This window comes from Trichechus manatus, unplaced genomic scaffold (assembly GCF_000243295.1).
Source record: "Trichechus manatus latirostris isolate Lorelei unplaced genomic scaffold, TriManLat1.0 scaffold00211, whole genome shotgun sequence".
Classification (NCBI taxonomy): Eukaryota; Metazoa; Chordata; class Mammalia; order Sirenia; family Trichechidae; genus Trichechus; species Trichechus manatus.
The window spans coordinates 47778-61576 of record NW_004444147.1 but is presented as its reverse complement, the minus strand read 5'-3'; the positions used below and the strand labels follow the sequence as shown (position 1 = coordinate 61576).

General features: G+C 34.5%; 1 pseudogene; it reads left to right on the top strand.

Moving 5' to 3' along the window:
- Positions 1 to 2926: 2926 nt before the first annotated feature.
- LOC101350764 (ceramide synthase 6-like) overlaps positions 2927 to 13799 on the top strand; it is a 15009-nt pseudogene continuing 4136 nt past the window's right edge.

The window sequence follows — 13799 nt, the reverse complement described above, 5'->3', positions numbered from 1 at the left end:
TATAAATCTAGTCTTGTGTCATATTCCATGTAAGTTATCCTCATCCTATTAATGTATAGCTTAGGGATCCATCATCATTTTCACACACACACACACACACACATACACACACACATTTATCAAGTGTTAATTGTGTTTCATACCATATTAAGAAATTTGAAAAAGCAGTTTCTGACCCCTAGAATTTTCCAACCCATAAGACAGCAGTAATGCTGCTAAGAAGGATATGACTAATAAATAGCAATAAAAAGTACAGAGAAAGTAATGATATAAGATAAAAAGGATTAATGTCAACATATTTATATAAACATATATAACTGATATATAAACAGAAAAGACACACACCAAATAGAAAAATTAGTGTACAATATGAACAGACATTTCTCTGTAAAATAGATATATATGGCCAGTAAAAAATGCAAATATATTGTCTCACTAGTAACCAGTGATTTGCAAATTACAATGAAGAAATAATCATATTTATCCATAAGATTGATATAATTTAAAAGATGGATACTAGCTAGTGTTGATAAAATGTTGGGGGTGTTAAATTGGTTAAATAGTAGAAGTAAGACAATTTGGCAATAAATCTATCAAATTTTCTAAAACAAATAATAGACAGTGTAGTTCAAATATTCTATTTTAAACAAACCCTTATCCCTTTGCAGAGAGAATTCCACTAAAGGAAGTTCAATGCAGCATTATCTTAGTAGCAAAGAAAAAAAAGGAAGAAACAAGCTAAAATGTCTAACAGATAATAGTCAAATAAATTACAGTTCACCTTTCTGATGGAATGCTGTATATAAATCTTTTTCAAAAAGTATATTTACATTTCAGCAAACTGTTCACAATATTTTGTATGGTGAGGAGAGGAATATGGAATAAGAGGAAAAGAATAAAAAGGAATGTTTACCTTACAGTCCATTAACTCACTTTTAGTTGCTTTCTTTTTTACAATGAGATTGTTTTGTGTGCTCCACTTTGCAATTTGATGTAATAAATGAAAAGGGAAGAACAATGAGATTCTTTTATTTTACAAACATGACATTACTGATCATATCTATATATAAGGGACAGCTTGTTTCCCTGTAGGTTTTTGATTTCCCTTTACCCTTTAAAAGCAGGGTCTTTGTGGGAGAGTCAAACTCCATATTCTCTACATTCTTGTGTCCTAAAGCAGGCATAAGGAGCCCTGGTGGAGCCGTGGTTAAGTTCTTGGCTTCTAACCAAAAAACCAAAAAAAAAAAAGGTCGGCAGTAGTTCAAACCCGCCAGCCGCTCCGCGAGAAAAAGATGTGGCAGTCTGCTTCCTACAGATTACAGCCTTGAAAACCTTGTTTTAGGGGCAGGTCTACTCTGTCCTATAGGGTTGCTCTGAGTAGGAATCCACTTGACAGCAACGGTTTGGTTTTTTAAAACAGGCATCTTTTACTCGCAGGGAGGTCATCCTGCATTTCTAGCCCAGTTTTTTTTTTCTTTCTTTGTTTTCTTTAAAAGCTCAGCATAACCCTTCACATATGAAAACACAAAGCAAAACTGAAAGACTCTATACCTAGATATATACCTCTTTTGTCCATTTTAACTGTTATTAACCAAAGCTAAATTTCATCTTGGCTTTATCTAGGCTTGACTAAAATGCTTCTTTGTAGTTTATCCTAAATCTTAATTTAAGATGAAAAGCTGTCTCTGGATCTACAGCCCTACTTACAGATCAAACTGCCATTGATGAAGGTATTAAATTAGAACACAATGTCCCCTTAGCAACAGGATTTTGACGGCAAGGTTGTGCTACACTTAAGTTTTTTAAAAGGATATTACATATCTATACATATATATGTATAGATATGTATATATATACATAATTTTTTTTTGTCTGAAAACACTAAACCAAATCAAACCCATTGCATTGCCACGAAGTCGATTCCAACTCCTAGCAACTCGATAGGATAGAGAAGAGCTGCACCAGATGGTTTCTAAGGCTGTAAATCTTCATGGAAGCAGACTGCCACATCTATCTCCTGCAGAGTGGCTGGTGGCTTCAAACTGCTGACCTTTCGGTTAGCAGCTAAGTACTTAGCCATTGCGCCACCCGGACTCCTTGAAAACACTAAAAACATACCTTAAAAGGATCGAATCAATAACTAAAAAGAAGCTCAAAATACTATCATTTTTAAGAGGAATATCTCTCTACTTTTAAAGATTAGAAAACTTGAGAAAAATAGATGGGATTGTTTGGAGTTAAGTAGGCTGCTCAGGGCATCATAAGCGTGTTGCATATAAAGCATTTTTTACAATGCCTGAAATACTCAGTAGTTAAGAAAATGAGTTCTGGGTAAAACACCTTTGATTCATATCCTGTCCCAGTCCTAGGCTAACTGAGTGACCCTGAACACAAGGATGTCTTTAAAAGTCAGTTTACTATTTGTCACATTTAGACAATGCTGATATATACCGCATATGAGTATTGTCTAAAGGATTGTGGGTAATGTTTAATAAACATCACTATTACTAATACGATTACTCTAAAACAGCTTAAACTTAAAATCACATTTTAAAATGTAAATTTTCCATAAAGCAATGGGAAAAACTTATTTGGAAAGCTATATTTTAACCCAAGGGTGCTATCCTTGAAATGGATGGTTCTGCACCAGAGGATAAGTCATATGAGAGAACTGCAAATGTTTTGCCAAAGTAATTTTCAAGGTTCAAGTTCCACAATTATTTCAGCTTCTTGACAAAGTAAGATAATTTTCTAGAAGAAATAAAAGTTTTAAATTAAAGGCCCAGTTATTTGTTTCCAAACTGTCCAAAAAGCACTTGAATCAGTGGATCAAAACAATCTCAAACTTGAGCAATACACCTTTTGAGACATTAAAAAACAACAACAAAACCACCATGAAGAACTATAATAGCAGCAGCCGCAGACCATGAACTCCAACACGGAAGCTGTTTTCACAGAGATAAAAGAGGTACTCTATCAAAGTACTATTACCTTACTCTGCTGTATAGCAATACTCTCCAGACGCATGATACCACTGAAGACAATTGGCCTTGCTAAAGTCCTGTCATAGTGTGGGGAGTTAAAAAGAACTGTCTAGCTGTGATATCTGGGTCCAATTTATCAGTTTTCTAAACTTCAGCTCCCTGTTCATATAACAAGGTGATACAATTTGTAGGAATGCTATGAAGGAAGAAAAAGGATATATGTGTATACATGTATATGGATATACATGTATGCATATACAGTCTTTTGATATACAGCATGGTCCTGAGCAGTCTGGCAGAAATAAGAACCTCAATAAACCTCAATAAATTTTAAACTACTTTCTCACATTTCCTCTCTTAAAACAACATACTATTTGCCCTTTAAAACCTGACATTGTAAGTATTCTCCTTTGCAAGTGGCCTTTATGAGCATTAAAATCGGCAACCTTGTCGTATTCTTATGTGAAGAAAGTTTTTTTTCCATAATTTTCCTACAATAAGAACTGAAAAAAATTCAGATTTTAAATTCAATTACCAATATGTTCAATTTTTTTTATGCTAAGGAAAATACTGCAAAGACTGACCTAAAACAAATGCAGTTAATGAAATAATCAGTCATCAGTGATCCTGAAAATTGCAAATAATCACAAATGTGCAAGATGGCTTGTGAATTCATTAAGATATTCTAAATCTAGGAATCAGTCCATTTTCTCTGTAGTTTAACCATTGTAGTACTTTCAAAAAGCCTTTTTTAATAGACAATTTCATCAAAAAATATTTTTTTAAATTGTTATTTAAATGCAACTATAATTATAGTGTAGTTATTAATGAATCATTTATGAAAAATAGTATATGTCTAATTTAATCAATATAAGATTAGAGAAATAATCATTTTATCTATTTGAGCTTAATGACTATTATTTATTAGAAAGCATACAGTTTAGTTTCTACACCCCAAATATGATAATTAACATGACATCACTCTTGAAAAAATGTTTTTTTTTTAATTTTAGAAATATCTGCTGCAAAAATTAAAAGTTAGACAACAATTAATTTATGGAAAAGTACTATTTGTCTGTTCCTATGGATATACCATGGACTGCCAAAAGAACGAACAAATCTGTCTTGGAAGAAGTACAACCAGAATGCATCTTAGAAGCAAAGACGGTGAGGCTACGACTTACATACTTTGGATATGTTTTCAGGAGGGATCAGTCCCTGGAGAAGGGCATTATGCTTGGTAAAGTACAGGGTCAGGGAAAAAGAGAAAGACCCTCAATGAGATGGATTGACACTGTGGCTGCAACAATGGGCTCAAGCACAACAACAATTGTGAGCACAGCGCGGGCCCAGGTAGTGTTTCACTCTGTAGTACATAGGGTCGCTATGAGTCAGAACTGACTCAACGGCACCTAACAACAAAACAACATCAATAAACAGAGTTTTATAAAACTTACGAAAATATTTCCAGTGGTTCTAACAAATTACAGATTCAGCTACTAATATTGTCCACAAAATTCCAAAATCATTATATAATCTCAGGGTTTAGATTAATTCAAATTTAATACAAGGGAAGAAAAATATGTTCTGTGGTGACCTTTATGCTCAAGGAGCTTGTTCAGCCCCAAAATAACCTAGTCTTTGAATACTGTTGTTCTTTAATATACTCACACCTAACAAATGAATGCAACACTATAAAATGAAATCTACTAATAATTACAGTTCTAAAGTGCTGAATAATGCTAATAGTTGTTAGTAGTACCACCGTTACCTAAGAAAGTGAACCACTGAGCACACTCACTCCATCTCTGTTTTTAACCTTGGAAGTAAAAATATTATCTTGGATCAGCATTAAGCCTTTTTACTCCTGAATAGCAAATTTGTTGGTGTAGCAAAGGTCAGTCAAAAAGTTTGTATATGGAAATAGTAATTTTTATCATTTTATTCTCTCCAAAATATTATCAGTATGAGTCTTTCATTTTTGTGTGACCTAACTGTTGTATAATCTTGAAAATTCCCATATGTTCCCGGTTATGTTAAAGTTGATTGTATGTGCCCATCAGCAAGGTATCATGGTTTACATGCAAAGTAAAATCTGATTTCTTATTTTTTTTAAATTGGCTTTGAGGAAAATTTACATATATATGTATATATAAATTATAGTATATAATGACAACTATTCATATATGCACATATGCACACACACATCTCAATTATCAAAGTTAATAAACTGGACTCGATACAGAGATTTACTATAGTCATAATCCAGACAGCTGTGTATACATTGTATATGTTGAAATTTCTATTAATTGGTATTCTCAGCATATATTGAGAATTAAATGTTTTTCCTGTAGTAGGTTTTCAAAGTCCAGCAAATTTTCCAGATGAAAAGTAAAGACCATATATTTGAGTTGATTAAATTATATATCTATACAGATAGTGCAAGCCAAAGCAAATATTGGTTTTCCTAAAACCAAAAAGTTAGCTGATAATGAAAACAATTTTTCCAAAAAAATATACAGTTAGTATAAGGCAGGGGGAAAAGAAAAAAAGCAAAAGACAGACTTTAAATAGAACATAATACCAAAATTCACAATAAAACCTTAAGAGAAAGTTTATAAGGGTGGTAAGAAAAGTGTAATTAAATTTAAAAATAATTTTCTTTGTAGGAAAAATAGTGTAAAAACATTTTATACAACTCAATATTTTCCATAAAAACTATTTCTAAAGCAAATATGTGCTGCTGTTTTGCACTTTAGATAAAATTCTCAATTTTGTTTTATAGATACATGCATGTTACATTCATTAGAATATCTCAAATTCATGAAATTGTTGAGTTTTAAGGGTTAAGATTTAAAATCAAATACAGTATATTTTAATAATAACTATTTGTATAAATATTCTTTTTTTAAAAAAAAATACTAGATATGCTTATTTCAAACGGGGCCCTGAGTTTCATTATATTACAGTGTTGTAATGTATTTTCACTTTATAATTCTCATCAAACTCCATGAATATAAGGATAACCACTTATATGCTAATTTAAAACTATCTTTCTAGCGACACCTCACTCTTAAGCTCCACATTCATATATTCTGTGTGGTATAAAACTACTTCAACGGGACATCCTGCTAGCTCCTCAAAGTCAACAGTTCATGACCAATCTCATCAAATTTCTCTTAAAATTAGTTTGTAGATTATTTCTTTATTTTTGCCCTGTTCCCCTAAATAACAAAGATTAAACAAATAAATAAACGAATGATTTCTAAGTCCTTTTAATATGATCTCATCAAAACAATCCACTGGGAGTTGGGAATGGACTTTTGTTTATCTTCATTTTTATTTATGTTACAGTTATTTAATATAATATAAACAAAAACACACACAACATGTATGATGTCTGCTATTTGCTTTGTACTGTGTCAATTTAACCAAACTGAAACTAAGTTTCTGAGAGTTCCTTCTCTGCAGGGTTCTGAGTTAGGGTTAGCCTCAAGAGACATTTGCAGGAGATTTGGAAAGTAGAAGTGGAGTAGCCACCATACTTACACTCAGAAGGTCATTGCCAGATCAGACACTGTAGCAGTTCACCCACATTGTGGTGGCTTTGTGACTCACCATGCTAGCAGGCAGCAGTCAGGCCTACAGGTCCCGAAGCTTAGGCCACATTTCCTCCCTCAGCCTCTCTGAGTTCTGGGTCAGATCCAGGTGCACCTTTGTTGTGAATAAGCCTGGTCTTCTGCAGGTTATCTGCATCATCCAAGATGGAGGTTTGGAAGCTAGGAGAGATGGATGAGAATTTCAATTAGTTCTCGTTTGTCCTTTCAGGTTCCACTTTGTCTATACTCTTCCCCACTTCACATCTAAATGGGTGAGGAGGCAACAGACTTATATAGACTGCCTAACTGACTCCCAGAATTGCAGGAAGTTCAGTTCCTATAATAAATCCCTTATATCACTCATGGTGCTTTTGTTTATCTCAACTCTCACTGATGCGTCTGCTCACAAATTTTTGTAATGAGTATAGATAGTCTGGAGCCCTGGTGGTGCAGTAGTTAAGAGGTTGGCTGCTAACCAAAAGGTCAGCAGTTCAAATCCACCAGCCACTCCTTGGAAGCCCTATGGGGCAGTTCTACTCTGTCGTATAGGGTGGCTGTGAGTCGGAATCGACCGGACAGCAACAGGTTTGGTTTGATTTTATAGATAATCTGGATTTGGAAATTACTGTTGTATATAATTTTCCACTGTCTCTTTCCAGTCATTCCATACACATCTCTTTAGTTTGAGTCTGATCATCTTCATATGTGATGACTGTGACAGCTTCTTTACTGATCTCTGTCTTCATTCATCCTCTAATCCACTACACTTATCCACTACACTTCCCCCCAACCCCAATTCAAATTAGTTCATATCATGTGCTAAAATTCCCACAACTGTTCTCAAGGATAAAGTTAAATTCCTAAACTTCACACAAAGGACATTTCATAATCTGAACCCTGTTTTGCCTCTGCTCTCACTGTATCTTTCTTTACATTTAAATACCCAGTTAAGCGCTATTCATTTTTAAAGAATCATCTTTTTCACTATTCCTCCTAATCTGATTTAGTTCTCCATCCCCTCACTTTCCCTTTCCACCCATACAGTTTCCATGACACCATCATATCTAGATGTCTAAAATTTTATAGTTGCTCAGTGAATATTTGCTGAAGGTCTGAATGAATCACTAGCAATTTCCTTTTGTATCTGTACCATGAAATTGACTTTTGATGAAAAGGAGCATATCTTACTCATTCTCACATTTCCAGGGTTTAGCAGAGTGCTAGTCACTTAGTAAGAGTCCAAACATTTGTTGAAGCAGTAAGGGCATTTCACATTAATGGAGCAATTACTAACATTCCACAGACCATGTTATGTATTCTGTATGCATTATCTAACTTAACCACAAATTTACAAATGAGAATACATGTTGTTAGGTGTTGTCCAGTCAGTTCTGACTTATAGTGACTCCTGCGTACAATAGAACGAAACACAGCCTCTTCCTGGGCTATCCTCACAATAGTTGCTATGTTTGAGTCCGTTGTTGCAGCCACTGTGTCAATCCATCTCATTGAGTATCTTCCTCTTTTTTGCTGACTCTCTATTTTACCAAGCATGATGTCCTTCTCCAGGGATTGGTCCCTCCTAATAACATGTCTAAAGTACGTGAGACAAAGTCTTGCTATCCTCCTTTCTAAGGAGCATTCTGGCTGTACTTCTTCCAAGACAGATTTGTTTGTTCTTCTGGCATTCAAGGGTATATTCAATATTCTTCTCCAACACCATGATTCAAAGGCATCAACTCTTCTTTGGTCTTCTTTATTCACTGTCCAGATTTCACATGCGTATGAGGAGATTGAAAATACCATGACTTGGGTCAGGTACACCTTAGTTCTCAAGGTGATACATTTGCCTTTTAACACTTTAAAGAGATCTTTCACAGCAGATTTGCCCAGTGCACTAAGTCGTTTGATTTCTTGACTGCTGTTTCCATGGGCATTGATTGTGGATCCAGGTAAAATGAAATCCTTGACAACTTCAATATTTTCTCTTAGGCTTGGTGAAATTATGTAATTTGGCCAAAGTCACACAGCTATTTAATGGCAATAGTGAGGATTCGTATTTAGGGCTGTCTAAATCCGATGTCTGTGGTCTTTATCACTTTGTGAAATTGTGGTTAAGAAGGTATATTCATTCATAACTTGAAAGCAGCATTAAACATATACTCTTTATTCCAAAAATTAAATAGCTTCAAAACTTGGAAAATACCTTATGATGTTATGAAGGAACCAACTGTTGACTAAATTTTGTCAACATTATTACTTCTTTCCTTTTAACAATTTTATGGAAAAATAAGAATATTCATTATGTATTTAAAATGTTTAATAAAAGTTGGCCTTTAGCTCAGATTTTATTGTTGCTGAGCTCCACTGGGAAATGAAAAATACCTCCTAAATAATAAAAATTATGGCCATGCTTCCAAATGTTCATACAGTCGCTCACCAATCATGGAGATTTAAGTTGGTCATGAAAAAAACTTTGCTACTGAATATTGCTTAGTTATTATATTCAATTACTAATAAAAGCTAATATTTTTTTCCAGTAATTTCCTGAATTTTTCCAGTCACTGAGTGACACAACTGATGTCTTTACAATAACCCATTGCTATCAAGTTGATTCTGACTCATAGTGACCCTATAGAACAGAGTAGAACTGCCTCATAGCGTTTCCAAGGCTGTAATCTGTATGGGAGCAGATTGCCACATCTTTCTCTTAGTCTTTACAATAGAGCTATAAATTCATAAAATATACGATCTTCTAATAGTGAAGAAAGTAAACAGTTTTAAGGGAGTCATGTACAATTAAAAGATTAATTTATGATTTTTATACATTGATTACACAGGACATTGACAGTGACAGCAAACTTCAAAAAATTTCTGTTTACTTTAGTAAGCATAATTTTACATATATATGTATATGTGTGTGTATATATATATATCAAATATATACACACACATATGTAAAACCAAAAACCAAACCCACTGCCATTGAGTTGATTCCAACTCATAGTGATTCATAGATAGTGAGACTTATCAGATAAAACATTAAGTATCTTTGTATTATCTGCCATGGTTTAGCAAAAGGAACAGGAAGACTAACTTTTTATTGGGAAGACTAACTTCCTGCTTGGGGTCCAAGAACAAATTAGATGATATCCTCTGATAAGATGTAATGGAGATACTTGTGTATTTTTCTAACCGTTTCATGTTGATATTGTATAGGGAGCATTGTATGCTACGTGTTTCAACACTCAGTAACCTCCTTTTCATGTCCAGTTATCCATAAATATTGGGGTTCTTTTCCTAGCTCCTATCCTCAAACTGATCCAAATAATTTTTTCTATACCTATTTAAAAAATTAAACACTGACTAAAACTCTTTGTCCAGGGGGATTATTGTGTTTGCTTTCCTTTCATTCACTTGCACATGGTATTTCTTAGACAGAAAATGCCCTTTGCTCTTTACCTACCAAAAGCAGGCTGATAGTTTTCATCATAAATCTTTGATGATTGACCTGATTAATGTGGTTGATATTGAAGAATTGGTGAGCATGTAAGTGTATGTTAGGAAATGTGAAGCCTGATGAAAAAAGTAAGAGAAAATTAGGCATGTTATATCCTAATTCATTAATCTTTATTTCAACATAAGTCTACGATCTTTGTGATAAGCACTCAAGTGAATAAATTACACATTTTAAATTAAATTAAGTACCAGCACTTAGGAACTAACAGTGGCATTGAGGACAATAATTTCTTAAATATGCATAGAGGAAAATCATAGAAAGCTTGAGCATTGAAGAAGTAATTTCATGGGATAATATTAATGTTCAGATGTGCATTTATTTTTTCTGTATAGCTCTGTCTCCTAGAATAGATATATGTTCAATAAGTACTGGTTGACTAAATAACCAAATGGTTCAATCCACCAGAGCTAAGTATAAATTAAACTTATAACTGAAATTAAGGAAATGACAATTCACCTTAATTTGGTCTGCAAGTATGAACATAAAGTTCTTCTGTAGTCATTTTCCACTGCATATAAAATAAATTCAATTTAGCTTGGCATCCAAAGCATCCCATAGCATGGCCATAATTTCGTTATGAATCTACCATTATACCCTTTTCTGGTATTTAAGCCAACTTCCTCTCACTTGCACATGCCTTCTGCTATCCTGCCTCTGAAGCTGCACTCATTCTGATTACTCTGCTCTCCCTCCATTCTCATCTGTCTCCTACTGTTTATTAAAAAATAAAAAACTTTATATATTTATAAATATATATTTATATAAATATTTATATTTATATAAATGTTATATATTTAATAGATATTTTCTTATATATATTTTCACATATATGTAAAACAACATGAGAGCATTTATATGGTGTGTTACTTGGGAAGATATCAAGAGACAGGAAGTCTTTGAATATATATATACATATATATATACACATATGCATACACATATAATAAAGATGGTAAGCAACTTATGGAAGAAATTTTTTGAGGATTTGAGAGAGAAAATAAAATGCAAAGGAGGGATAATTAACTTTGAAAGGTGGTGTTATGGATTGAATTGTGTCCCCCTCCAAAAAAAAGTGTGTCAACTTGGCTAGTCCATGATTCCCAGTTTTGTGATTGTCATTCTTCATTGAAAATACCTTTTTTCAACAACATAAACGGTGACTACACATGAACCTCACCAGATGGAAAACCCAGGAATCAAAGCGATTACGTCTGTGGAAACACACAATGGAAAAGCTGTCAAAACAAGGCCAGGGGCCAACTGAAGAACAGACCATAAATTTCTCATAAGCAAGTTTAATTTGAAGCTGAATAAAATTAAAATAAGTCCATGAGTGTCAAAATACAACTAATTTGGAGACTATCTTAAGAATAGATTTGACACATTGAACACTAATCACTGAAAACCAGAGGAATTGTTGAATGACATCAAGGACATCATACATGAAGAAACCAAAAGATAATTAGAAGGACAGGAAAGAAAGAAAAGACCAAAATGGATGTCAGAAGAGACTCTGGAACTTGCTCTTGAACAGAGTAGCTAAAGTGAATAGAAAAAATGATGAAGTCAAAGAGCTGAACAGATTTCAAAGGTCAGCTCGAGAAGACAAAGTAAAATATTATATTGAAGTGTACAAAGACCTGGAGTTAGAAAACCAAAAGGGAAGAACACACTCAGCATTTCTCAAGCTGAAAGAACTGAAGTAAAAATTCAAGCTTTGAGTTGCAATTTTGAAGGCTTCCATGGGCAAAATATTGAATGATACAGGAAGAATCAAAAGAAAATGGAAGGAATACACAGTGTCACTGTACCAAAAAGAATTGGTTGACATTCAAACTTTTCAGGAGGTAGTATATAATCAAGAACCAATGGTATCGAAAGACGAAATCCACTCTGCACTGAAGGCATTGGTGAAAAACAAGGCTCCAGGAATTGACAGAATACCAATTGAGATGTTTCAACAAAGAAATGCAGTGCTGGAGGTGTTCACTCATCAATGTCAAGAAATTTGGAAGACAGTTACCAGGCGAACCAACTGGAAGAGATCTATATTTGTACCCATTCCAAAAAACAAGGTGATTCAACAGAGTGTGGAAATTATTGAACAATATCATTAATATCACCCACAAGTAAAATTTTACTGAAGATCATTCAAAAGCAGTTGCGGCAGTACGTCATCAGGGAACTACCAGAAATTCAAGCCAGATTCAGAAGAAGACATGGAACCAGGGACATCATTGCTGATGTCAGATGGATTCTGGTTGAAAGCAGAGAATACCAGAAAGATGTTTACCTGTATTTTACTGACTATGCAAAGGCATTCAACTGTATGTATCCTAACAAATTATGGATAATATTGTGAAGAATGGGAATTCCAGAACATTTAATTGTGCTTATCAGGAACCTGTAGATAGACCAAAAGGCAGTGGTTCAAACAGAGCAAAGGGATACTGCATGGTTTAAAATCAAGAAAGGTGTGTGTCTGGGTTGTATCCTTTCACCATACTTGTTCAATCTGTATGCTGAGCAATTAATTCAAGAAGCTGGACTACATGAAGGAGAATGTGGCATCCGGATTGGAGGAAGACTCATTAACAACCTGTGATATGCAGATGATACAACGTTGCTTGTTCAAAGCAAAGAGAACTTGAAGCACTTACTGATGAAGATCAAAGACTGTAGCCTTCAGTATGTATTACATCACAACATAAAGAGAACAAAAATCCTCACAACTGGACCAATAAGCAACATCACGAAAAACGGAGAAAAGATTGATGGTGTCAAGGATTTCATTTTACTTGGATCTACAATCAATGCCCATGGGAGCAGCAGTCAGGAAATCAAATGACACACTGCATTGGGGAAATCTGCTGGAAAATATCTCTTTAAAGTGTTCAAAAGCAAAGATATCACTTTGAGGACTAATCGTCTCATATGTTTGCAAAAGCTGGACAGTGCGAATAAAGAAGACCGAAGAAGAATTGGTGCCTTTGAACAATGGTACTGACAGAGAATTTTGAATATACCATGTACTGCCAGAAGAAGGAAAAAGTCCGTCTTTGAAGAAATACAGCCAGAGTGCTCCTTGGAAGTGAGATGGCAAGATTATGTCTCATGTTCTCTGGACATGATATCAGGAGGGACTAGTCCCTGGAGAATGACATCATGCTTGGTAAAGTAGAGGATCAGCGAAAAAGAGGAAGATCCTCAAAGGGATGGATTGACACAGTGGCTGCAACAATGGGCTCAAGCATAACAACGATTGTGAGGGAGGCACAAGACTGGGCAGTGTTTAGTTCTGTTGTTGATAGGGTCGCTATGTGTCGGAACCAACATGAAGACACCTAACAACAACAACAAAGGCTGTAACTGCTATCATACTGTTGAAGTATAAGCAGGGGCCCATTTTATTTTCATTAACTCTTCTTGGTTGAAATCCCTTATTTTTCTAAAGATAATGATCAAATTCCATAACTTTTGAGTCATTTGCAGTCTATTTTACAACTTCAAGAATGGGCTAGACTGGCCCAAATGGCTTCACTGGAGAATTCTACAAAACATTTACAGAAGAGTTCTGGCAAAATGGCGCTCTAGGTAGAAGCACCACGCCGTCCCTCCACAACAAAGATCCGAAAAACTAAGCCGAACAGAGAATACAACAATCCTGAAACCCTAAAACATCAAATGAAGAGATAA